The sequence below is a fragment of the Amblyomma americanum genome, chromosome 4 (assembly GCF_052857255.1).
Source record: "Amblyomma americanum isolate KBUSLIRL-KWMA chromosome 4, ASM5285725v1, whole genome shotgun sequence".
Classification (NCBI taxonomy): domain Eukaryota; kingdom Metazoa; phylum Arthropoda; class Arachnida; order Ixodida; family Ixodidae; genus Amblyomma; species Amblyomma americanum.
This window is the reverse complement of record NC_135500.1, coordinates 222,692,629-222,719,558: the sequence shown is the minus strand read 5'-3', so window position 1 is coordinate 222,719,558 and position 26,930 is coordinate 222,692,629. Positions and strand designations below refer to the sequence as shown.

At 50.0% G+C, this 26,930-nt stretch overlaps 1 protein-coding gene across 9 annotated transcripts in view; it reads right to left on the bottom strand.

Moving 5' to 3' along the window:
• Synd (protein kinase C and casein kinase substrate in neurons protein Synd) overlaps positions 1-26,930 on the bottom strand; it is a 175,812-nt gene that overhangs the window by 64,614 nt on the left and 84,268 nt on the right. For 2 of the 9 annotated variants that reach the window (XM_077663624.1, XM_077663614.1), the window contains exon 2: positions 1,392-1,453. The exons of the other annotated variants lie outside the window; for them this stretch is intronic. The gene's annotated coding sequence lies outside the window, so the exon portion shown is untranslated. The remainder of the gene's footprint in view (positions 1-1,391; positions 1,454-26,930) is intronic. 9 annotated transcript variants of the gene reach the window in all.

Below are 26,930 nucleotides of genomic sequence, written 5' to 3'. Positions count from 1 at the left end.
TGCTCGGCATGCTAGCGGCGTACGCCACAGTCGCGAGCCAGCAGGCGCAACCTTGGCGGCAGAGCCCAGTCGTTCACAGCTGAGAGAGGGGGATGGAGTGGAAAGAACAGCGGCGTGCCGACCGCATTTTCCCGGCCACCGCCCGGAGCCATTGTCCGGCCACGTTGCGCGCGCTAACTCTTTCGCCTTTGTTATTTATGCCTTCTTTCAACGAACGCACACAACGCAGGCAGTCACTGCAGAAGCGAGAGAAATCAAGCATTTCTGCGGGAAGTATACGCGACGCAAAAAGCAGCCGCGCAAAATATACATCGAGCCCCGCTAGAGCTGGCCAGCTGTGCCGCACTCACAATCGAACGCGAAAGCGCGCGTCATCGCACAACCCGATGGGATGGAGGTCACCCCCTACTATACCCAGAAATTCCCTTCGCGCCACAGAAAGAAGATCTGACATACGCGTTACTGTTTAGTGCTATGTTTCGAGGGAGTCAAAAGCAAATCCGCCGCATCCGGAGCCGCGCCCAGCATTTTGCAGTGCACGCGGACGTGCACAGGTACGGAGAAAGGAAACAACACCTGACACGAGTAACAGGTCGCGATCAGGCCTCGTACACTGCGGCCGTTCCTTACTCGGCACTGTAAGCATGCGTGTCCAAAGAGAGAGAGAGAGAGAGCGAAAAAAAGAAGGAAAAGCCAGCACTTTCCAAGAAGCTAGCTTGGTTTCAATACAGTAACAGCGTTCTATAGCAGAGAGGCGGGTAAGTGTCGACGCCATACCCTTCTAGGCCCTGGCAGACATGCAACGACAGAAAGCTAAAAACTCACAGTGGACCCGTTAACTTCAACTTTCGCTTCATTACAACACCCGGTTCATTCGAGCTGACAGTTTCGTCCCCTCAATATCCTACCTATTGAGAAGGCTGAACTAAATTCGAACTCCGCATATTTAGAACAAATTTTCGGTTCAAACTGTCGAAAGCTGACTGCAGTATGTTCGGTTCATGATTTATGAGGTTTAACGTCCCAAAGCGACTCAGGCTATGAGGAACGCCGTAATGGAAGGCTCCGGATAATTTCGTGCCCCTGGGGCTGTTTACCGTGCACTGACATCGCACAGTACACGAGCCTCTAGCATTTCGCTTCGATCGAAATGCGACCACCGCAGCCGGGATCGAGCAGTAAGTTACGAAATCACTCACATGCGGTAGGTTTATTTCTCGCTAGTGTATAGCTGCACTGTCAGCTACAAAAAAAAAACGGTTATGTCACACCCACAGAGATCACTGAAACCGAGCGAATGGGACGCGGATGAACTGCCTTGAACCTGGCACAATCCGTGCGTAACAGATAGACTACGTTAGGCTCCGGACTGGCAACCCACCGACGCATACCTTCCAGGAAGACAAGACCGAGACCTCGCTGACTTCGATGGATGCCACGTGTTCACGCTCGCCTGCGCACCGAAAAAATGACACGGCGCTGCTTTCTACATTCCACGTGGTTGCGTTCCTGGGCTGACATCTGTCGCGTGTCCGGCTCTTTTCATTAAAATTCCACGCCAACCTCGAGGCGGCGCAGAGACAGCTGACGCGGGGAAAACGAGCCCACGCCTGTGCACTCAACCACGCTAAAACACCGAAAGGCGAACGTGCCAGCAAAGCCGTACGCAAGCTAGTTTACAGATCGGGACCGGGATTTTACAGCTGGAACCCAGCTTCTAATGTAACTCCTTGCGTGTCCTCTTGAGTCCATCGAGCAAGTTTCCACTGCTTCCTCTGAAAACTATATTTTAGCTCTCCTACACAAATCCTCCCAACTCCTTTCCATTTCTACTTTGGTTAAGAACATCCACGGTGTAGTCGAACCCTCGCATCATTGTGGTGGCTACATTTGCAGGGGTGCGAAGATCCCGACACCACAAAGCAATATTGTTACCTGTTGTTACTTTTTATTTATTTACACGATACTGCAGGCCTTTTTGGTCCAAGCAGGAAGGGTAGAAGTACACAGAAGGAACGTTTGCACTGCATTGTATGAGCAGCAGTTTAAACAAATACATGTTTTAAAATTCATGCATGCAGATCTAAAACACTCGGATTTACATCTTCGTCACCTCTAAAATTATCACAAATGCAAGTGGCAGGAAGTCACTCACAGTGGCTAGAAAATATTGTTAATGGCTTTTTTGAATTTTTCACATCTGAAAACCTCTTCAGGTATAGTAAGTGCCATTCACATATTTTTTGAAAAAAAAAAATGAAAACTTGTGGGAATTCGTTTTTGCGAAGCGAGGAGTCAAGCTATAGTTTTGTGCGTGTGCCACGTTTTGCGAGGTAAAGATGGCGTAACATAAGGTGTTGCCAAGATGACAAACTTTCCCTGAATCAAGGAGTGCAAAAATTCTATCCTTGTTATCTTTCTTCGCTAACAGAGATGTTTTCTTTCGTTTGCTTTCATAAGGAGAGATGGAGAGTCAGAATTCCTGTATTTGTTGTAGATGAAGCGCACAGCACACTTTTTGTATCTATGCCGTCTTTTTTCGCGTGAGGGTCCCACACCACGGCGGCGTACTCCAGTACAATGGAATCATGGATGAATAAGCTAATTTCTTCACATTGCTTGGTGCGCCCTTTGAGTTTGTTTTATTGCACATGAAGTTAAAGGGGTTGAGACGCCAAATGCTGTGGCTATAAAAAGCTTGTAATGGGCTTGCTCTGCATGCAAGGTCACCCGCGGTTAAGCACTAATGCCACCAGCGCTTAAAATATATCGAAATTCAGATCCAAAAAGCCCTTAAATACTCTTTCTCACGATCGAGAGCCATCGCTAACGTGGTAGTTGCTGACGTATAGCGTGGGAACGATATCAGCGACAGCACAGTACACTACTATGAACGGCGACGCACGACATCGACCATGGCGCTGCATCGGCTACTCGGCGGTCGGCGTGCTTGATCGGCAAATGTGCCCGTGCTGACGCATCAGCCGGCACCAGCATCGGCGGCCGAGAAAAACATTCACATCGACGAGACGATGACGAATTGCTCTTGTCTACACCTTCTCCGTAATACGAATAAGCGAAACGAGCGACTGCATTTCATATGTTCACCGTTCGACGCTAACCAGTGGCACGAATACGCATAGTGAGTCCTCGGGGTTCGTATGTGCGATGTCGGCGATTGTGAACAGCGAGTTCGCAAGTTGGAGCGAATACAAATGGCCATCGAGCGTAGTTTCGACAACAGTGATCTGAAAACGAGTGTTGCTTACATCTTAAGACGCAAATACATCGAGCGGAAAGCGCCACTGCTAATGCAAAAAAGACGAACTGCGCAACAAGAACACGGACGAAAGGGAGGCAGACACACACTAACGCAGACTTACAACTTTACTAAAGGAAGGAATACAAGGCAAATATATATAGCGATCCCCAACGCACTTCAAATCTGATCAATATGGCACGTGACAATCTGGCCAGGCGATAAACAGACCACACAAGAACCAACCGCTTACAAGAAAATCTTATACCGGGCCGGCCCTTTCTATGAAAACAAAAAGCAAAGGACCGCTTAGCGACAGTGCACACTTGAGAATTACGCGTTCTGCAAAGTAAGGAAATTCATAGCAAAAACCACACCACTGTAGCCATCTGATACCACTGAAGCTCGAACCGCTTACAGGCGCAGGTGCTGACACCAAACCAAGAGACGAAGCACTCCCCCTTTTGAAAGCAAACAAAACGGGAAACAAAAACAATCACATCGGTCATCGTCAAAAACAAAAAAAAACTGAAAAAAGGCACCAGGTCAAAAAGGTTAAAAAAAACACAAAAAAACCATGAATCAGCTCAAGAAGCTACGTCACAAAAACAGTGAAAATAGGCACCGAGTCATTTAAAAAAACAAAAAGATGAAAGACGGGACAACAGTTTAAGACAACAACGGTTTTAAAAAAGGGGGGTGAATGAAATCCAAAGCGTAGGAAAACACCTCAAACCATGACAGAACCGAAACAAAACTGAGATCGCTAATCAAATGAACAACGAAAGCATCAAACGCAATCAGGAGGCACTGCTCAATCACCAGGGCACAAAACAGGCCACTAGGCTACACATGCCCCCGCAAAAACGAAAATTCTTTGGATGATAAGGAAATGGAAGCCTTGCTAACACAGTTGTCCGTAGTGCCGATGTAAAATGTTTCGACGACGAGACGCTCCCATTTGTCATTCAATCTGGCCAGAAATTCCGTCTTTTCGAACCATGGTACACAGTCCCGTTGCTTCATTTTTGTGCAGTCCGCACAATGCTTAGCCAAAAACCCTCCATCGTTGTTTGCCACGCTCAACCGGTGCTCCCTTGCTCTTTCATTAAAGCATCTGCCGGTTTGGCCTATGTAGACTTTTCCGCAACTAAGGGGAATGCAGTAAAAAACGCCGGAAACGCAATTTTTGAACTTCCTTAGATGTTTAATTCAAGCGGTCCGACCATTCGCAGTTCCACTTGCGAGAGACAAATACATCGCAAACGCACATAATTAAGGAGGGCCCACAGCAACAACGAAAAATGGGGGGGGGGGGGGGGGTGATAAATGTGCGACGTACGTATGCGCCCTCCTCGAAGACAAGGACAACACCGCCGACTCCAACAGCGCGCGCGCAAGGCGTACGACCAACCCCATACGCTCCGACGCAAGAGGGAGGGAAGGCAGAAGAGACGGGGCGCCAATGACAGATCGACTAATGAGTGCGGACGCCCATTGCAGCACGCGCGATAATAAGCGCGCGGCTCCAGCGCAGCTTCCCGTCGTTCGTGGCGTGCACATCCTCTTGCTCGGCGAACTCGGTGCGCGCCGGCAGACAGGGTTGATCACCCCGACGGCGAGGAGGAAAAGGCAGATGAGACCGGAACATGCAGTGGCGGCGGACCCCGTTCGCGCGCATATTAGATAACACCCACACCGCCGGACGGCACGCAGTAGCTCCCCCCCCCTTCCCCGAACGTCGGGCCCTCTTCCTCCTTAATAGGGCGAGAGAGAGTTACGACCGCCGAGGCAGCGCGAGAAAGCTGTGCAGAGCTCCCGCGAGCATATTCATTTACACTGCCGATGGGTTTTATCTGTACGGGGCGAGAAAGCTCGGCACACACCCACCTTGCTTACAGGGCGGAATTCAACGGCGTCAAAAACGAGACCACGGACTCCTCGAACGAAGCTCCGGCTGCAAGCCGACTCGCACTGCTGTGCCGTGACCGCAGAGGTGCAGCGAAGAACTGCCCTGGGACAAAGGGGGAGCTTCTGCGGCGACGAAAAGCGGGGGCAGTGATCGCAGGAGCACGAACAAAAGCGCGAGGAATGCGCGTGCCTAAATAGAAGACGAACAAAAGGGGCTCGGCGGTGTCGACGTCTATCGCAGTGACGCGTGTCCGACGTCACGTAGTGCAAGCAATTCTAAAACACGGCCGTCTTGCCGAAGGAGTCGCAACGAAGGCGGTGTTTGAAGGGGCTGCTCAACTTCGACGATTTCACTTTGCGATCAAAAAAGCTGGAAGGCCACTTCTAGAGTCGGCCGCCAAATGTCACGCTACTCTGTCCCCGCCTCGCGCCGCCATATTCTCCCCTCTGCGCTTTTCAGGTATTCTTACAAAAAGAAAATCTCATGAATTCATGTGTCTCGTATGAACTCATGGGCAGCATATGAGCTATATGTGTCCACAAATGTGTCTCGCATTTGGGCTGCATACGAGTTCATACGCGTCACAAATGTCTCGGATGAACACGTGTGCTACATAGTAGTTCACACGCTCCGCAACCGCATCTTGCGTGGAGCACCCTCTCGCGACCAATAATTAATTTAACTGCCGCCTGCCGCGGTGGTCAGTTAGCTCACAATCCGTGGTCAGTTAGTTGTGATGATGCCTTAAGGTTACGTGACCTATAGGTGGCGCGACGCTCCTCCGAACTTTCCCGAGTTACTCCGATGCTGCACACAAGTTTCTTGCTCGGGGTTGGCACGTCTGGAGCAGTGCTTTCGCACAGAAATTCTTGCTGGAGGATATCTGTGAAGCAGCGTCCTTTAACATCCCAGGCATCATTATCAGCCTGTCTACGCCCACTCCAGGGCAAAGGCCCATATCTCTCCAATTAGCCCTGTCCTATGCCAGCACACTACCCTTACGGTTATCTAGTCTTCGCATTAAACATGCCCTGCCCAGGCTCATTCCTTCATCCTGTTTTCGACCAGGACGTCATTAACTCGCGTTTGTCCTGGCCAACTGTGCCGCCATCCTATCTACTAATATTACATCTATCACATTTCTTTCCATAGCTGGCTGCTTTTCTTATCCGTCACGTTTCTGCCCCATAGGCGAGTATACCTGTAAGGTACAGCTGTTACATACTTTTCCGAGAGTGATATTGGTACACTACCATTCATGATCTGAGAGAAACTGCCAAATGCGCTCCATTCTTATTCTAGTTATTTCACTCGTGATCCGGATGTACAGTCACAATCTGCCCTGTTCCCTTACCACTTCCAGCGCCTCGCTACCAATCGCAAACTGCTATTCCCTTCAGACTGTAGAACATAACTCTGGTTTTCTGCATATTAACTTTTAGTCCCATTACTGTGCTCGCCCTGTCTAACTCAATGATCAAGCTTTGCAGATAATTTCCCGAGTTATTTAACGAGGTAATGTTATCAGCGAATCGCAGATTGCTCAAGTATTCTCCATTAACTTTTATCCCCAGCTGTTTCCAATCCAGGCCTCTGAATACCTCCTGCAGAAAGGCGATAAATACCATACCACCACTTTTTTGAGAGCCTCTTTAAACGCGTCGACATTTAAAAGTGAAAATTAACAAAGTGGTGCGGCACGTTTCCGGAGGTGGCGCAAAAAGAAGTGAATCTAGAATACAGCGTCGGCCAGAGCCTCGTGCAGTGCTTTGAAAAGCGAACGACTGTACACAACCGCCAGAACAGACAGCCGGCCGAGACCTACTGCATCTTCACCTGGCCCCCACCACTTGCTCACCTGCCCCCAACTATCAAATCATCCCACTTGACATTCAGGACCAAATGCGCATCAAACCTCTACCCAGAACCCCCAGCTACACAGGAGCAGACGCCAGGCTCGAGCTGAGTACTACACCAAACACAGTAGAGGCAGACGGCTCAACACACCCTACCAGGCTATTGTACCGCTGTCGCCGCCTACGAGGGTGGCGCCATCGGGCGGCCGCAGACACCCTCCACGTCAACGACCCTACGGAGGCTGAGGACGCGGCCATCGCCTTGGCGCTCATACACGCTACACAAGATCTGCATCGACTCCCAAGCTGCGTACCGTCACCATTGGCTAAGCATTAAAACACCAACCGCCAGACGCATCAGGACACACGCTTACCCTAACCGTCACGTGGGCCTGGGCATGCCTCAATCCCCGGAAACCAGCGCGTCCATGCGCTGGCTCTACAACTATCCCTCCGGGCCCCGGAAGACCGCACACCCAAACCCACGCAGGAAATCTCGCGGGCTCAGCTTACATATCACCAAATCACCACAACAACGGCCGCTTCTTTCACCCACCCCTCGCCGTACACTAGATTCAAAATACAGTGCGCTCTGGCGGCAACTGCGGACGAACTACCACCCTGTATACCTTGACCCTCCCACTCCGCTCAACAAGTGGGACGGCCAAGGCCACCCTCATGCATGTGGAGAACCTGTTTCCCCCCTCCGTTTTGATGCGGCCCATCTTCATCGTCGGCCGTCGGGACGGACAGCCCCACGTTGGGCGCCATTGTGGAAATGTGGGGGACAGCCTTCCGCCCCGCCCGCACTCCCACTCCGCGGATGCAGCGCTCCCGCTCGCTAACCGCGGATGGGGTTCGTGCTCGAGGGACAAAGGGAAGGGACGACACAGCGTTAACACTCATATGCTATTTATTACACTTGCAATTAATACACAGAGCGGGCCAGCTAGCTACAAAACATCAACGAGGCATTCCTCGGAAATAGAAGGCTACGTAAGAAGGACTTGCGACTTACCGGCTGGGACAGGGGCGTGACTTCGGAGGTTTCGACGGCGAACGTTTGTATGCGCCGATAATGGCGGCCGGGTTCTCCCGTGCGCGCCGCATTCTTGAGGCAAAGCCATTCCCTAGCATTTGCCGGGGAAGGCGACCAGAGCGCGCGTTTGCTGCGCTCGCTTCGTTGCCTGGAACCAGAAGTCCAGCGGCAAGGCACAACGGATCCCCGTGTGCTTGCCGCGGAAGGTGACGAGAGCGTGCGGCTCCCACCGCTCACGACGCTGGCCGGATCCCGAAGAGCCTCTCTCCGGTTCCGCAGAATTCCGCGTAACCTACGAGGTGGCGCTCCCGTCGCCGTTCCCTTGCCGGCCCCTCTACCTTCCAACAAAGGACGGGTGCCCGGTGACCTTGCTGCTCATCGGATGACCCCGGCACCCCGCCTGTACGAGCTGTCTTGCAGTGATCATCGCAACGCTCGTGGCCCCTTCGTCGATGGCATCCATGGACGGGTTCAACCGTAGGCCGACATTTAAGGAGGGAGGGATGTGGAGAACCTGTTTCCCCCATCCGTTTCGATGCGGCCCATCTTCATCGTCGGCCGTCGGGACGGACAGCCCCCGGCTGGGCGAGGAGGGAAGTCTCCCTCATGGGGGAAAGGGAACGGCGACGGGAGCGCCACCTCGTAGGTTACGCGGAATTCTGCGGAACCGGAGAGAGGCCCTTCGGGATCCGGCCAGCGTCGTGAGCGGTTGGAGCCGCACGCTCTCGTAACCTTCCGCGGCAAGCACACGGGGATCCGTTGTGCCTTGCCGCTGGACTTCTGGTTCCAGGCAACGAAGCGAGCGCAGCAAACGCGCGCTCTGGTCGCCTTCCCCGGCAAATGCTAGGGAATGGCTTTGCCTCAAGAATGCGGCGCGCACGGGAGAACCCGGCCGCCATTATCAGCGCATACAAACGTTCGCCGCCGATACCTCCGAAGTCACGCCCCTGTCCCAGCCGGTAAGTCGCAAGTCCTTCTTACGTAGCCTTCTATTTCCGAGGAATGCCTCGTTGATGTTTTGTAGCTAGCTGGCCCGCTCTGTGTATTAATTGCAAGTGTAATAAATAGCATATGAGTGCTAACGCTGTGTCGTCCCTTCCCTTTGTCCCTCGAGCACGAACCCCATCCGCGGTTAGCGAGCGGGAACGCTGCATCCGCGGAGTGGGAGTGCGGGCGGGGCGGAAGGCTGTCCCCCACAACATTTCCACATGCACTATCTATGGGAATGCCCCCAACCCATGGCAGTTCCCCCTATACTCAACCCACCCCCTCCGCATGGGAGCTAGGCAGCTCTGCGAGCTGCTCAGCCAGCTGGCCAAGCATGGCTAGTGGACAGAGCTCTCCTTAAGACCCAGGCCCCAGACTATTAGGTGCCCACCCTTGAGGACCCTTTGTTCTTTTCTTAAGTTGTTCCTCCTCCAACTAACATTTACTGAAAGAAGCCGTAGATTAACAAATGCAGAAATGCGCGACAGGTGAGTGTCATCGTTCATTCATCTATCACGGCCCTACCACATCGGAGAAGTTTGGTTTTGCTGTGAAGGAGAATGTGTTGGTAAGCGCAAAACGCCTCCTCGCTTCTTTAAATGAAATGTTTTGTTTGGTCTTTATGGTGACTTCTTTTTCCTTTTTCCAGGACGGACACGCCCTGGAGTACGCAGCGTGGTCACCTTCGCAGTTTGCGCAGCGCAGTGCTGGGTCACATTCCTCAGAATGGTGGTCCTTCGAATCGCATTTCGCGCAGGTTTTGCGGCCGCGGCAAGTCTGTGAGCTGTGGCCAAACTTTTGACAACTGAAACATCGGCGGGGATTGGGTATATAATGTCTGACGTTGACTTTCAAGTATCAAATTTCGATCGTTCCGGGCAAAGTGCTGGTGCTAAATGTGAAGCCCATGTGCTTGGTATCCATTTCTTTGTTATCCATGCGGATTTTGATTCCGTGAACGTCAATTACATTCTGGTCGGTGAGCCCTTGAGGCATTTCGGCTCTGTTAAATGAAGTCACTTTCTGAGATAGCGCCTCGGACTGTGTTAAGGGATGGGGTGGGGAGTCACGGAGACAGTGATGTCCCCTATGGAATCAATGCTTGGGAGTTTCGAGCACTGGATGCTCTCGCGCAATTCAAGGAGTAGGTCGCCGCTGGCCATTTTTGATACCTTGTAGCCAGGGCCCAAGGCATCTGTTAAGCATTTGGACACAAGAAATGGTGGTATTATTCGGGCTTGCTTTTGTTCGCATTCACTGTGGATAACATGAAACTCTGAAAATGTTTGTTTCTTTTTAGGGAAAAAAAATCTGCTTCGTTCCGCCCTCTTTTTAGAGAGCGATCAGGTTTGGAAAAGGGGGAGCCATAAAAAATTTAGTTTTTCGGTCATGGTGCCAGCCACCCACCATGGAGCCCAACTAGGGGACGGGACAGAAGCTTGCTAGCAAGCTCTGCCCACGCCAGCTGTACACCTCCACTATAACCAAATATGACAACACTTCATTAATACATGCGATCCCGAACTATTAGCAAGATACAAAGTCCTCAGAAATAAGCTAAACAAAAAGTTAAGGCGTGCTAGGGATTCGTATTACTACGGCAAATTCGAATCATGCCACGGTGATTCCCGAAAGTTATGGAACCAGATTAACAACGTTGTTTTACGCACACCGCAGACTAGCTCTCCTCAAGAAGTATTTACTCAAGGACGAAGCGTAAATGGGCAGGAACTAGCAGAGGGTTTTCAATCAATACTTCGTTACCCGAGAATACCAAAGTTCGCCAAACATGTCATACGATGCTCGCATCAGGCAAAGCAGCGATTCTATGTATCTAAGTCCAAGTACATGTTCTGAAGTATTCACTGCATTTATGAACATGAAGAACAACAGATGCCACGATGCGGACGACTTGCAGATACAGCCTGTGAAGCATGTGTTAGATATTCTAGCCCCCATTTTAGCACATATATTTAATTAAGTTTTGATTGCGGAGTGTTCCCACGGCGCATGCAAATTGCTAAAGTGACCGCTTTGTATAAGAAAGGTGATAAGCTTAGTGTTTCAAATTACAGGCCAGTTTCCGTGCTGCCAATCTTTTCTAAAGAACTGGAAAAAATTATCCACACGCGAATATCATGCTTTTGTGACAGACACCAATAGTAACAGATTCACAGTTTGGTTTTATCAAACATAAATCTACCGAGACAGCATTACTAAGCCAAAGAGAGTATCTTACAGTGTTTCGAGGAAAAGAAACTTGCCCTTGGTGTTTTCATAGACTTTTCGCAGGCTCTCGACTACATCAGTCATAACATACCTTTGGCAAAACTGTTCCGACTACGGCTTTAGGGGTCGTGCTCATGCGCTTCTTTCGTCATATATCTTGCACACCGATTTCAGTTTGTAAGTATTAATAACTGTCGATCCTCAGTATAAAAAAGTAGCTGCTGGCGTACCTCAGGGAAGTATCCTTGGACCGCTTCTTTTTAACTTATATATAAATGATATCGTTAATCAATGCCTGCATGCGAAGTGTGTTATGTATGCCGATGACGTCTCACTGTTCTCATCAAGCGCATGCGAAGATGTGATAAACGAGGCAAATAGCACACTAAGTACACTCCATCAATGGTCCCTTAATAATCAGTTGAAAATTAATGTAACTAAACTAAGGCTATTATATTCAAACCAAAAAAATAAAAACATTATTTTACCATGTGATCTTAAGCTAGGTTCGGAAACGATAGAGGTTGTAGACAATATTAAGATATTAGGGTACATTTCAACAGCCAGCTAAGCTGGTACAATCATGTTAACGCTGTCATCAGTAAGCTTTCTCGTGTCACAGGTATCATTAACCGGCATCGTCACTTACTTCCATGCAAAGTTAAACTTCTCCTGGATAACTCGCTCTTTATGTCCCAAGTAAACTATGCGCACTTAGTTTGGGGAGCAACTACAGGTACCAATAAAAATAAGGTTTACGTTTTACAGAAGAAGGCTCTACGTGCAATACTAAACATCGGTGCTGATATAAACACATGCGATTTATTCCGCCAGTTCAATACCGTAAATGCATGTGATATGTATAATGGTAGGCTGGCTGAATGATATAAGAACGACATAAAACAAAATGTGAATTACTTGCGTGACACGGCACACCTTTCGCTAAATGTACAAGTTTACCCTAGCAGACACAGCGAACTGTGGCATATTCCAACATGCCGCACAATGTACGGCACACGTTAGCCTAGTAAACACGCTGCCCTGTCTTTTAAAAAAGTTTCATGCTGTAAAAGTTGATGCATCACGAGCATGCCGCAAAGATATACAGGATGTATGTGCTACTTTTTATATTTCACCATGCTTTCACTGCTTCTTTATCTCTTTCGTTCCATAAAGTGTTGACCTGATTTGAATAACCAAAAAAATGTTTTTCTATGAAGTATATTTTTCTGTTGCTTTTTTGTTAGCATTTTTTGTGTGCGTACCATTCCTTATTGTTCTTTCTAATGATGCGCCAACCGTTCTTCGCAACCATTGTCTGCATTTTTGCTCGCTACTTGTGTATGTAATTTGCATGTTGCCTGCTGCCCTGCAATGTAGGGGCCGAGGGGCATGTCAAGCCACAAGTTCTGGATTTTTTCCCTCGACCCTCACCATGTGTACATGAGAAAATACACTGAAATTGAATAGGGACTGCCACCCAGCGCAACGACCATCTCCACCTTCCTTTCCCAAGTCAGTACAATGCTACAATAATTTTTTCCTCCTGCTCCTTCCGGCGCAATCTAGCACGAGCCCGGACTGTCAGCAGTGACAATGTGATCAAACAACTCAACGTTGGGGCCGAACAGGGAATCCGCTGCCTCACCGCGATCCCGCCACAGTGCCAGCATGCAGAGTGTCTAAGGAGGACCACAACAAAGGCGACGACCAGCAGCAGCGGCGGTAGTGGGGGAAAGTATCGCAGACGCCTACATTTTGGGCTGTATACAGCGCAGTGCATAACGATAGTGAAGAATCCCGTATATATTGGTGCCCATTCGACGGTGCCGTGGAAACGAGGAACTGGGAGTCACAAACCATTACAGCCCTACGCAATCGGAAATAGTACGTACTACATCACCTCCTCCAACTTTCCCCGGACGCTCTTCCGATGACGAAGTACTTGAGAGAGGTACTAAAGATACACGCGTCTTACACCCCGCCCCTTTTTAAACGCCTCGTGATTCAGCTCCTTCCAAGGTTTATTTCGTCGACTATCAAGTATACCCTGTGCCATACATCAAGTGCAACGCTGTCAAAGGTACGGAATGTCCGCATAAAACTGAAGGTAGACGTACGTGTTGCTCCGCGTTTATGTGGTCTAAGGCACAAGAGACAGCGTGCCGTTAGCAACAAAAGTGTGACTGGTGCTTGGGCGAGTTGGTATGCCATTTCATGGCACGTTGCATGTCAGCGCCTGTCTTTGTGCGTCTTCCTTCAGTCCACGTCTAATTCGCGCTGTTATTGAACAAAAAAAAGCGTATCATGTAATAAGCATGCAGGCAACGCATGTTATTTTTCGCTCACCACAAGGAACGTACTACTTCTTGATCGCGGATGTAGGCAGCGCAAACAAAAGCGCTAGCTTTGACAGCGTCGCATATCTGATGCATGAAACGAAATATAGGTAGCAGTGACAGATAATGATTCCTCATCATCCAACTTTAGCTTGAGGGCTAACACTCGAGGAACCAGCCCAGAACGTCTTATCTCTTACATCTTTGTTTCTTATTTCGGCCCTCGAATCAGCGCTCGCTTTGAAAAAGATATTGACGTTACCGATGTCATCCGTCTTATTTGTGAGATTTCCACATCATATGGGCATGATTTGATGCCGCGTACGCTGCGAAGGGTTCGCCCGAATGTTTTGCCCAATGGTGCACCCTTCTAAGGGCCTAAAATGATTGTCTTCTAGCCGGAAAACTGCACGAACTAGAAATTTTATTTTTCAAGAAGTATTTGCTATTATAGGCAGACATTTTGTTAACTTAACTCCAAAAGTTTAATTTTTTATTACAAGCATATCTTTGCAAGTTCTGTTCCATTTTTATCTAAAAACCATGGTTTAGCAAATAGAATTTGACGACACATGAAACGATGCTCAAATTACTAAAACGTGCGTTCAAATGGCTTCATTTTCGTGAACTGCATTAAATTTTAAACCTCATAATTCGGTTTCGTTGGTTTATGGGACTTGACGTCCAAAGCTATGAGGGACGCAGTAGTCTGTGTGTGTGTGTGGGGGGGAGCTCCGGATAATTTCGACCGCCGGTTCTTTTAAGGTGAACTGATATCGCACAGTACGCAGGCCTCTAGCACTAGAATATTGAAAAATGGTTTTGAGGAAAGGAAATGGCCCAGTAACTGTCTCACGTATCTCGGTGGACACCCGATCCGCGCGCGCCGTAAGGAAGGGATAAAGGAGTAAGTGAATAAAGAAAGTTTTATGGTTTATATGGTTTAACGTCCCAAAGCGACTCGGGCTATGAGAGACGCAGCAGTGAAGGGCTCCGGAAATTTTTACCACCTGGGGTTCTTTAACATGCACTGACATCGCCACAGAACATGGGCCTCTAGAATTTCGCCTCTATCGAAATTCGACCGCTGCGGCCGGGGTCGAAAGCGCGTCTTTCCGGTCAGCAGCCGAGCGCCATAACCACCGAACCACCGCGGCGGGTCATCAAGCACTTCGCCTCCATCGAAATGTGACCGCTGCGGCCGGGATCGAACCCGTGTCTTTCGGGTCAGCAGCCAAGCACCATTGCCACTCATAGCTCTTGGACCAGAGAATAAGAACCCACACCATAAGGCCATTTTTCCCATGGCAAGGAGAGTTTCACATAAACACCGCAGACCACGACGTGAGTGAGCCAACGCACTGCCAGCTCGGACAACAAAGCATCCGCAAGTGCATGGCACTCATTTTGAGCACGGGGAAAGGGCATCCACTGAGGATAGCCGTCAGAAACAAGCAGCGACTGCAAATCAAGTTTTCGATTTGAGTCGGCAGTCCAACAAAGTCAAATGGCACACATTAGACAGCTAGGCAAAGACACCAAAGCCGTAGGAGAACGCTTCTTCAATACATAGGCAAGCCGGTTCCCATCGCTTGTCGCTGGAGAACAGCGCTTTTGGAAACATTGGTTAAACCGGCAACCGCTAACTAAGAAAGCGCGGTACGCAGGCTAGGGCCGTAACGAGAGAGACAGAAAAGGAGAGGCACGAGCGGGCCGTCAGGGAGGAAAAGAGGCAGAGCCGCGCATTCGGCAGCCAGCGTACACGCTTTCGGAGCGTCGCCCTGCATTGGCGCGACGGAGAGGGAAGACTGACGGCGCCGCCGCCAAGCCGACAGTCGGAGCGGCCCCGCAACGTCAGCGCGCGCGTTTTGAATTTCCGGCAACCGCACGGCGACTGCGCTTTCGTCTTTTTTTTGAGGGGAGGTTAAGGGGAACGAAATATTAAGAAATGCCTGAAAGAAGCATCGCCACAGTAGCCGTCAAGCATCGTGGGAAATAACGCGGCACTGAAACAACCAAAACGGCAGGCTGTAACCCGGGAAAGCGCAGGCAACCCCGAGCCTGAGAAAAGAGCATATTTTATATATATATAGGGTGTCCCAGCTAACTTGGACCAAGGTTTTGAAAAAAACCTAGGCGTTCTTCAGAACTGAAATCGCGTGGATGTTATTTCGGTGACTGTTGGCTTCCCCATTTAATTTGCTTGCCGCAAGCTTGAGCAGCGCACAAATCTGCTCTTTCGTTGCTTTTTACGCCGACGTGACTAGGTACCCAGCAGAATCTTATGTTTTGTCCTTGAGCTATGGCTGTTGTAATGCTATGTATGAGGTCGCCAAGCAGCGGAGTTGTTGCCTTTCCAGAATGAAGGGCTGTAAACACACTTAGCTAGTCTGTGTAAATAATACTGTTGACGAGGTCCTGCTTTACTACTTTTTCTATGGCTACACAAATGGCGTAGCATTCGGCCGTGAAGATGGATGCACACTGTGGAAGTCTATTTTATTCCAATTCCCTTGTACCACTGCGCTTCCAACGTATGCCTCTGTTCTTGACCCATCTGTATAGTATGCTGTGAAAGTACTGTATTTTTCCTCGAGTGTAAGAAATTCTTGCATAATAGCTTCTTCTGGAATTTGTTTTTTACGAAACTGTGTGAGAGTGAAATCACAGACTTTAGGGAAACTATACCATGGTGGCAGTGGACCTCGCCTTCGAGCAATGCTTGGCAATATGTCTAGTACGCCGGGGTTCTGCAACATCTCTTCAAATCGCAAGAGCAGTGGCCTGGTAGCTTGCGGTTTATTGTTAAAAAGTATTCAAGATGGGCACTTTGTAGCGATGGGATAGCAAACATGTTTGTGCAGTGAACGGATTTTTAAAATGTACGGGCATGTGAGCATGGCTCTTATGTCTGTAAGTGATGGTTCATTGGTGTCTACATACAGGCTATTTATGGGTGACGTCCTGTATGCCCCTGTGGAAAGACGCAAGCCGAAATTATGTACTGGATCCAGTCGCTTAAGGTACGATGGTCTCGCTGGTCCATAAACTATACAACCATAATATAAGGTAGAGCGTACTACAGAACGATAAATTTGTAACAGACATGTCCTATCGGAGCCCCAGTGTTTTCGTGAGTATTTCTGGTATATTCAAGGATTTGGAAGCTTTCTTTTTGATGGTGTTAATGTGTGGCAGGAATGTGAGTATCTTATCAAAAGTTATTCCCAAAAACTTGTGCTCAACTTTCACTGGTATTGAGACTTCATTAATATAAATGTGGGATCAGTGTGCAGTCCTCTTTTCAACGAGAACAGAACAGCTACTTACTTTTGCGTGGAAAACTTGAAACCATTTTTATCTGCCGGTGTCGTTAGTTTGTTTACTGTCAGTTGTGTTTGTCTCTCGCATGTTATGTTTGAGGATGTGCACGCTATTTGGAGATCGTCGACGTAGAGTGAACACATGATGGACTCGGATTATTTTAGCTATGGAATTCATCTTTACAATAAAAAGTGTTGTGCTTAAAATACATCCCTGGGGAACCCCGTTCTCTTGAACGAAGCTCCTGGACAGGGTTGATCCCAGGCGTACTTGAAATGAGCAGTCGGAAAGAAAGTCATTGAGGCAGTTTAACATCCTACCGAGGATACCTATAGGTCGCCCATGTCGCGGAGGATCCCAAACCTCCAGGTTGTAGCATACGCTTTCTCCATATCGAAGAAAACGGCAAGACAGTGATGTTTGTGTATAAAATCTTATCTCATTGTGTTTTCGAGTCGAACTAAATGGTCTGTTGTTGAGCATGCCTTTATAAAACCGCATTGATGGACGTTGAGAAGTTCGCAAGATTCAAGGACAAATGTTAGTCTTATAATTAGGACACTTTCGAAAGATTTTGCGAGACAGCTTCTAAGTGCTATTGGTCTATAGCTTCCAGGGGAAGTTGTTGGTTTCCCATGTTTCAGGAATGACACTATGACGGCTCTTTTCCACTCCTGAGCTATTTTTCCTTCCATGAATATCTTGTTAAAGAAAGTCAGGAGTGCCTCTATGGCAGGCTGGGAAAGATGTGCAAGCACTTGATAGTGTGTCTGGTCGGGTCCTGGAGCAGTTTTTTTTTTTTTTTTGGCGGCAGGCAGTACTCTATTGATTTCTTGGAGAGTAATTAAATTGCTGTATTCTTGGTTTGCACCTCCACTTGTTGGAAGTCTGTTTTTCGGATATATTTTTGTATTTCAGGAATGACTGCGTATAGTGCGACAAACCGGAAACTGCAGCGAAGTGTTCCCCCAAAATGTCTGCCTGTTCTTATATGCCTGTTGGTGTGCCAGGTGTTGTCAAGAAAGGAATTGTGAAAGGTGAAAAGGTGCCGTTTAATTTTCGAACCTGTTCCCACATTTTTTTTGATGTCGTTTGACTGTTTACAGAAGTAACATAACTTTGCCATGAGGTTTTTCTCTGCACTGCGACGGACGTACCTAGCTTTGGCTCTTCCCTTTTTAAAATGTACGAGGTTCTCTTGTGTTGGATACCTACGAAATTTACCCCAAGCTCTGTTTTGTAGTTTTTTGGCTTCGTTGCAGTCTTTTGTCCGCCACACTTTGTAATTTTGTCGCACCACTCCTGAAGATTGAGGAATAGCTAAATGTGCGGCAGTTATGATGAAAATCGTGAAATGCCTCTGACGTCCGTATGTTCACTTCCCCAAAAGGAGCAGTGGGCTCATTAAAATTCCCAACTAAAAGATACGGCTCCGGTAGTTGTATTAAAAGCGTTTCTAAATTGTGAAGTGTGACATGTATATGGAGCATATTGTTATGGTTTTAAAATCGAGGACGGTCACAGCAGCCGCCTCAAATGAGGTTCTTGGGTAAATTTTCCGAGTACCAACACAACCCTGGACCACAACAGCAGGGCCTCCAGAGAGCCTGCTTGAGTTCTGTCGGTCACAGCGACAGACTTGATACTTTTTAAGAATTTTTTTTTCTGTGGTCCTAGGTTAGTCTCCTGGAGACACATTGCTACTGGGGAGAATGAATGTAAAATATCTGTTACGTCTGCGTAGTTGTGTAAAAGTCTACGACAGTTCCAGTGAACTAGAAATGCCATGATATAGATAGACTAGATAGGGATAAGGTTTAAAACCTAGGTTGGTGGGTGTTTTGGACCATGCAGTTATTAGGATTTTATTCCTTTTTTTTTTCGCTGGATAGAGCTTTGCCGCCGTTGCAGCGGGGGCGAGGGAGGAGCTGTGTCCATCGCATCCTCGGATACGCTGGGCGAACGTGCTGAACGCACAGCTGTTCTCATGTTGGACCTCTCCGTGTGAGGAGGGGCCTTGGGGCCGGCAGACCTGGAGGTCCGCGCGGCCTGTTTTGTGGGTGGTGGCGCAGAACTAGCTGCGGCCACCAGGGGCACGGATGGCCCTGCTGCAGGCTCACTGCGTGTGAGCTGTGCAGGTGCCGATGGCCGCTGTGATGCTGTGCCGTGTTGCACCACAGCAGAGTAGGTTGGGTTCTGCTCCAACGAGAGTCGTTTCCGCGCTTCTCTGAATGATGTTTTCTTTTACTTTGAGTGTAATAATTTCTATTTTTTTTCCAGGCTGGGCACGACCGTGAGTAAGCCGGGTGGCTGCCCTCACAGTTTACGCAAAGGTGGGGTTGGACATCACAGTTTTCAGCGGGATGGCCGTGAGAAGCGCATTTAGCGCAGGTCAGTTTGCCCCGGCAGCTTTGCGAACCGTGGCCATACTTCTGGCATTTGCAGCATCGACGTGAATTCGGAATGTGTGGTCTCAGCTTGATTTCGGTGTATCCGACCTCTACAGACCCTGGAAGTGTGCTTGAAGCGAAGGTGAGGACAATGCGGTTTGTTTGGGTTTCTTTATCGTCTCGTCCGATTTTAATCCTGTACACGTTCGTGACATTCTGTTCCTTTAGGCCTTCCAAAGGTTCCTACTCACTTAAGTACCTCTTTGCAAAGAACCTTACTGTCATACCGGTGCACACTCTTTTCAGAGGGCGATCAGAAGAAAGGAATGAAGTAGCCATACAATACATTTGTTGTTCGGTCACGGTGCCAGCTACCCACCAAGGAGGCCAACAAGGGAACGGGGCAGGTACTTGCAAGCAAGTCCTGCCCACGCCAGCTGTACACCTTAACATAGCCAAATATGACGCAACTCAGGGTGGTTGACCACACAAGGTTAACCCTAGCCGCCAATGAAAAGTGAAAAAACCTGAGTAGGACATAGGAGAGTTGTGAGAAAGGGGTAGGAAAGTGAAAGAGGGGAGGATAGGAAAAGGCGACTGCCGATTCCCCCCGGTCGGGTCAGGCCGGAGGTGCCGTCTACAGGAAGCTGGGGCCAAAGTTGTGTGTTGCCTCCGCCGAGGGGCCTTACAGGTCCAAACGCTCGGCATCGGCTCAACCACCAGGATCCCCTTTTCCCCGGACACGGCGATGCCACGCTCGGCTAGGCGCGAATGCTCAGGTCCGTGGTGATGCACTGTTCACCATCTACCATCCCCCCCCCCCCCCCCCCCCTCCGCCCCCTACGGGGATGTCCCTGCGGATGCTCGGGAACCCGTGGTGTCACCCCTCACCAACGTCTGAAAGCTGCAGACGCCCCCCTGCGGGGAGGAATGGCGAAGAGGGCTGGGTCGTTGGCTAGAGATAAGCCGCGAAAGCGGGCTCGTCGAGTTGATGAAACCGATGAGGAACGGGAGATACGCCTGGAGAAGCAGGGGCACAGGCACAAAGAGTATCCCAGCGGAAAAAGGCAGCGGATGCTGCCAACGTCCCCCCGTCGACAGCGGCCACTGATACGGTTGCGTTTCGCTCCGTATAAGCTGGCTTAGCCGAGCTGAGCCACAGCCATTTTTTATGCTCTCAGAAATTTCAACGAGGTTTTGGTTTTGTTGCATTGTCGCTCAAGTCCTACGCGGCTTTGGCAGGCTAGATTTTGATTTGTCTCATTCAGCGCAATTTATTCATATATAGTTCATTAACCTGTAGCCTATATCTTTTTTTGTGTGTGTTCTAACGGCCTGGACGCACAAAACATTACAACCACAAGCGCAGCGACCTTCGCCTCAGCGATTATCCCCATTCGTATCGGACGCATAAACCGATGGTATAAACTTCCGGGCTCTGATAGGCTAAAAGCCAGAGACGAGCGGTGGATCGCTGCCACAAAAGAAGAATGCCTTTCTCATTCGTGTAAATACGCCCAAGCCAAGCGGCGAAAAGAAAGCAGAATTGACATCTGAGCTAGTTGGTTTTTCATTTTCAAAAATTATATAAAGCGCACTTAGGATAACAGACAAGCGCTTGTGTTGTTTGGTCTCCCTTGTCTGTTGTCCGAAGTGCGCTTTATATAATTTTTGAAAATGAAAAGAAAGCGTTGGAGGAGGGCCACCACGGTCGGCGACGCACCGCAGCGGAGGAAGAAGAGGGAAAGACATCTGCCGCCGCCGCCGCGCGCGAGATGCGTCAGAAGCGGCAGCGGAAGAAAATAGCGCGTGGGTGTAAGGATGGAGGAGCACGCTTTATTCTGCGTTTCGCCACGGGTGAGGTCTCGCTATAATGCGAAGGCAGCCGGCATTACTTGGTGCTGCCACGTCACCTTTACACTTAATTTCTAAAGTGGGCTCTCGTTAGTACGAACTCGCTCTGGTCCCGTCGGCATCATCAGGGGGAACGAAAGCTATAGCGGACCATATCACTGTTCCAGTCGTCACCGGTATTCTCGCGAAAAAGAGAACTATGCGATTACCCTGGAGGAATACCGACACTCTCCTATACACCCAAACGATCACACGCATTCCACGCCGCCCCAGTACCTCGATCCTGATCCGTGCTAACTTCGCCTACCCGCAAAACAAGCGTAAAGTAAACGGAGCGAGAGGTATGTTGGTCTACGTGCCGCGCTACGGGACGCGTATACGCACCCGGAACTGCGCGCACCCCTGTCACGACCCTTATTCAACCCCGGTCGATACTTGCTTCGTGGAGTTGGAAAAACACTGTACACTGCAGCACGGGGCTTGCAATCGCCTCCACTTTATTGCCGCGCGTTTCACCACACGCGCAGCAATGCAACGCCTGCCTCTTTGCGGTCGAAAGCCACAAAAGGCCAGCGCCAGCTGCGGTCGCTCGATTGGCGCGTTCCCGCAGCAAACAGTGCGACAGAAAGTTTGCAGGCAACATCCCAAGTTGAGGAACAACAACAACGATCGAAACAGACCTCGCCGCTCGATGGGCGGTACAGGTCGAGCAACGCGTCCCTGCGGAGCTTTGTGTGTCGAAGCTTGGTGGCAGCAGATCATTCTTACAACTGGCGATTTATTGCCCAGAAGCGAGGTTTGTCGCCCGGCCTCCAAAGCTGCAGGTGCGCTGCGTTGCGGACGGCGACCGCACGCGCATGCGCGCCGCTAAAAGGTGCAGCAGCACCACACAGGGGGTATTTATTCACGTGACGTCACGGGCGCCATTTTGTTGTCCGGCTCCTGGCTTCAGCAGTGCAGGCTGGAGACACGCCTATAGTGAACTAGAATAGATCACTACAGACACGCCCCCAGCCTTTCGCAGTGCTCCACAGACAACAAAATTGCGGCCGCTATGACGTCAGTGAATACTCCCTTATATGGCCAATCAAGAGAGCTGAGTGTTTCACGGAAGCCCGCCACTAATTACTAAAAAAATAGAATTTTTTATGATAGAGCTAGATGCACGGCTTTTGCAGCATAGGACGTCAGAAAAGATGCGCATCATATTAACCAGCAAGCCGGTTAAGTAATTTAGACGCGTAGTTGAGAGCGCCTACGCTGCATGCAAAGCGACGCCCAACATTGAGTGTCACTTGGCGACATACCTAGGCGAAATCACGAGTGCACGCTCAGGCCCACTCACAAAAGATCAGTGTGTTATGCAAGGCAGGTAGAGTGCAAGCAATCATTTGCTCACCATAATTCGTCCGCGGGTGCGCAACGTACCAGTACTCCGGACGACGCGTTTGGTAATGCAGTATATTTTGTTTAAGATTAGCTGTCGCACGGACATACAAATTTTCACTCCTTAATGTATGCATGTACTAACCTGTAATTGTATAAATTAGGCAATTTATATGTTCAGGTTTTGGAACAAAGGCTCACTTGGGGAATCCCATGGCGCATCACATATCACGCAAGAAACTGTTTCTGAAAGCCAAGTATAGCCGACCTATATCTGCGGCAGGTGTGGTACCCCACAAGGCACCAACAGTTCAGATGACTCATAAAGAGAGAATTATATATAAGTAACTTTTATATTATGTGGAAGATACCTAAGGGAAAAGACTAGTCCCACTATCTGGGATAGTTTACTGAAAAGTGATAGTGTGTGGCTGCTCCATGACATATAGAACACAGAAAGCGGAGACCTTTACGGGAGTGGGACGTGAAGCAATACGGAGGCAGGTCGATACTCAAAGCACGCCGTCGGCACGAACTGCCGTGGCAAGCCTAACAGCGCGCGTGCAGTGCAAGCGCGGTGAGGATGCAGTCGGCGACAGGGCCCCCCCTCCCCCCGAACGTGAGTACTGCGCACCTAGCCGAATGGCGACGAAGCCTCGAACGGGAAGCTGCGGCGTGTGCGCGCCGCGTGCGTGCATGCGCCTGTGGGTCCAAGTACCATCGCTTCCTGAGCCATTGAACGATCGCTATAAGACAAGAAGCACTAAATGGGGGTTAGTGTCTTTGGGGACCAACTGATGTGCTACAATCATTAGGGATCAACTGCAAAGGGTCCAACTCTTGGTCCCCTAGGAAAGGGGTGCAACAGTTAGTTCCCGGGCCAGCCATCCTGCACGCGCTAGAAGCGTGATCCTTGTAACTCGATGCAATAAACCGGTATTTTTCCTTAATTCTTTGGCACCCTCATTTATGAATATTTGCTAGGTTGGATGGTATACATCCACAGTTCCAGTCACTGGCCAGTGGGTCATGTTGAACGTGCCAATTTTCGAAAGCAGGATGCCAGTGTTTGAAAGCTGGATATCAATGTTTGAAATTTGCGTATGCCAGTGTTCAAAGCTGGAAAGCCAGTCCGAGGCCTTTACTGGCCCACGTCCCGGAATGAACGCCAGGCCTGCGTTGGCTGCTCGATCGGCCGAATGTTGGCCCAAAACTGGCCGGAAAGTGCGCCGATGTGTCAAAGTGGTATAGGTAGCGCTTTGCCAAAGCAGGACCGCCGTTCGTGCCAGTGTTCGTCCAACGCTGTTGTGCTGCCATTCTTTCCTTTCCTCAAAACACATGCTTTCGCATCCCTCCACGTGAGCAGGCTTAATTAGTGCCCTCAGAATCTTGTCTGCCAGCCGGAGCCGTTGTCAGCGACGTCCGAGCCCTTTTGGCCGGCGAAAGCGACGACGCTCGCCCTCCATGCAGGAACACCTCCTCTGCAGCACATCGCATTCAGAAGGTTCCGAAGCTTGACTGCCTTCACCTCAGAAGAACGGCCGGAAATGCTACCAAGATTAGGAAACCGCCGGCGTGGTAACACCAACCCGGTTCTTGTCTACCACTCAACATCCTTCTGTCGCAAGTCGAGGCTCGTGCTCTACCCGGACCATGGTCTCGGGTGGCTGCCTCCTTGCCGTATCCTAGCCGCGGACGGATTGCACTCGAGTTTCGATGATTCTGGCCAGCCACTTTCGACATATAAGTATCCAGCCGGAATGTTCCCCCGCGACTGCGTGAACAGCCAGTCCGAACGAGAACTTACAAGAGTGGCCAAGACTTCAAACCCCTGCCAACGCTCCCCCGTGCAATCCTGGATCCTCAACAGCGACAACTACCCAACCTGCGACTCTCAGCGAAACGTCGGGTACTGTCCCTCGGAAAAGCACCATCCTACCGATGGGTAGGGTGGCAAGACCAAGCGCCCAGGCGACAAGCGACCTTCCACCCAAGACTGTTCGACCAACGAGAAAACGCCAACGCAACGACGATATCCTCAACGAAACAAGCAGCAAGGACCCCTTAGAGCCTGACTACCTGGTGATGTAGACTTTGCGTTGTCTAGGAACTTCCTTAAGATTAGGAAGAGGATATGAAACGTCACCATTCGCTTTACTAGTCGCTTAATTACTGTTTAACTACCACTTCTGCAATTACACACATTCGTTAGCATACACACGCAAGATAACACTTTACATGAAAGACGACACTGCAAGCATATAAAACCCCGCTTGCACCCATAACCGTACAAGCGTGCCTGCGTGGCATCGTGGGTTCATTTCCCGACTGAAATTTATAGAAATTCCAGTCGGGACCCTGGACTACGACGAATTTTTCGTTAACTACGAAGTCTGAGAAAGCTGTACAGCTTTCCTTTGTAGCCGTATGGCTGCGCTTCGGTGGATGCAAATGAGTAATTACTCCCTTATTAGAAATTTTCACCATATAAATCCAGTTGCTCCTAACTAGTAGTTTGAGACATGCGCCGACCTTTAATTCACATCACAAGTTCAACTATTTTCATTCCAGACATCCAAGTGGGTTTCTGGTCAAAACGCCGGTTTTTCCGCTGAAAGGGAGCCTAAATCCTATCGGTTTAAAAGTGCACTTTGAGAAGCAATAAAGGGCCACGTTTTGTGCGGATACGCGCCCGGTCGACAGCGTTCGGGATGCACCGGAGGCGCGGCTGCCTTTTTTCTACCTGCTATGACATTCGGCAACGGAAGTGATCTCCCACCCTCATTAACACTACAAAAAAAGTTGCACACCCCTACGCTTTCCTTGGTTTCAGTAAATTGTAAATTATGAGGTATGAGGAACGCCGCCGTGGAATAAGGCTCCTGACATTGCACAGCCCACGTACGCTTCGCCTCCACGGCGGCACGGACTGAACCCGGCTCAATAGCCGGGCTCCCTGAACCACCGCGGCAGCTGTTCGTGGCTTCTTTGGTGGAGAGGGAAACATACTCCACATTTCTTTTTTCACGAGGAACACAAGAGCCCCAATGCAATCCCGACCGACGTCGCACGCCGCGAGAGACCACGGTTGGTGCACGTCAAGCAACCGGTAAAGGCGCCGCCGCATCACCGAGAGCTCGAAACAGTGGGGTCCGCATTTCAACGAGGCGCCCTTTTCAAGGCGAGCGAGAACGATGGAAAAAACGAACAAACAACATCCGGCAGCGCTACTGCGTTACGAGCGGTGCAGGACGAATGGGCGCAGCTCCGTTGAGAATCGGGCGGCACTTCGCAAGAGCCGAGCACCGCTGCAAGGCGAAATCTCTCTGCCATCAAATTCCGCATTCCACAATTGGTGCACGCACGAACACACCTCTAGAGAGGAATAGATTGAGAGAACGGTCACAAATGGCGTAAGTGGAGAGAGGAAGAAAACGCGCCCCGTCCAGGCTCCCCAGGGGAAGAGGCCAGTGGAACGCCTCGCCCGGTCGATCATCCGTAAAAATAGTCTGCGCAGTCGACGCCGCCGCGTTATCAGATTGCCCCCCCCCCCCCACCCCCCCCCTTTTTATTCCTACCCTCGGCGACCAAGGCGGTCCTCCTTCCTGTTATCGTCAGCGAAACGGCCCGCATAACAAAGGCAAGAGCAGGAGGAACGAGACTCGGCGTTCGCCGAAGCACCTTCTGTTCGTCCGCCGGTGTTGGGTGCAGCAACAGCAGCAGCGGCCTCCAGCAAATGCAATCAGGGAACGCGAGCGAGGAATGCACCACTCCGCGTTGTGCATGCGTGCCTCCGGCACATGCACGAACAGAAGAACGCGCCCGGAACGACGCTTGCAGACTATCTCGTTACGCGATCCCGAATGCGCATCCCCCCTCCGTAGCCACCGTGGCATCTCGGTCACTGCACAGAACCAAGTACGGTATAGCTTAACGAGGCCAGACACCGAAGGGCCGCGGTAGCCCCAGCGGAATAATCACACGAGCATGTGGAGAGAGACCACGCGCGCCGAGATATTGGTCCCCATTCGAAGCTCACGTAAACAAAGGGCTCTAAAAAGCTCCCCAGGAGCGGCGACATAGGAGGGTGAATCGAATAAAGGGACCGCGATTGCTTCGCCGAGAAAGAACGGACACGGTATTAATAAGTTGGGTTATTTGGCGACGGTTTCACTCATACACCACACAGGGGAGAAGGAAGAGGTTCAGCCGCTTTAGGTCCCACCAAGGCCCGTTTCACATGCTGCGACTGGACCGAAAATATCCGGTGTAGTCGGTGAGGCCGCAGTGCGATTTTCGGTCACTGCTTTCACATGCGACACCGACACAACGAATTCGGTCAGAGGAATAGGCAA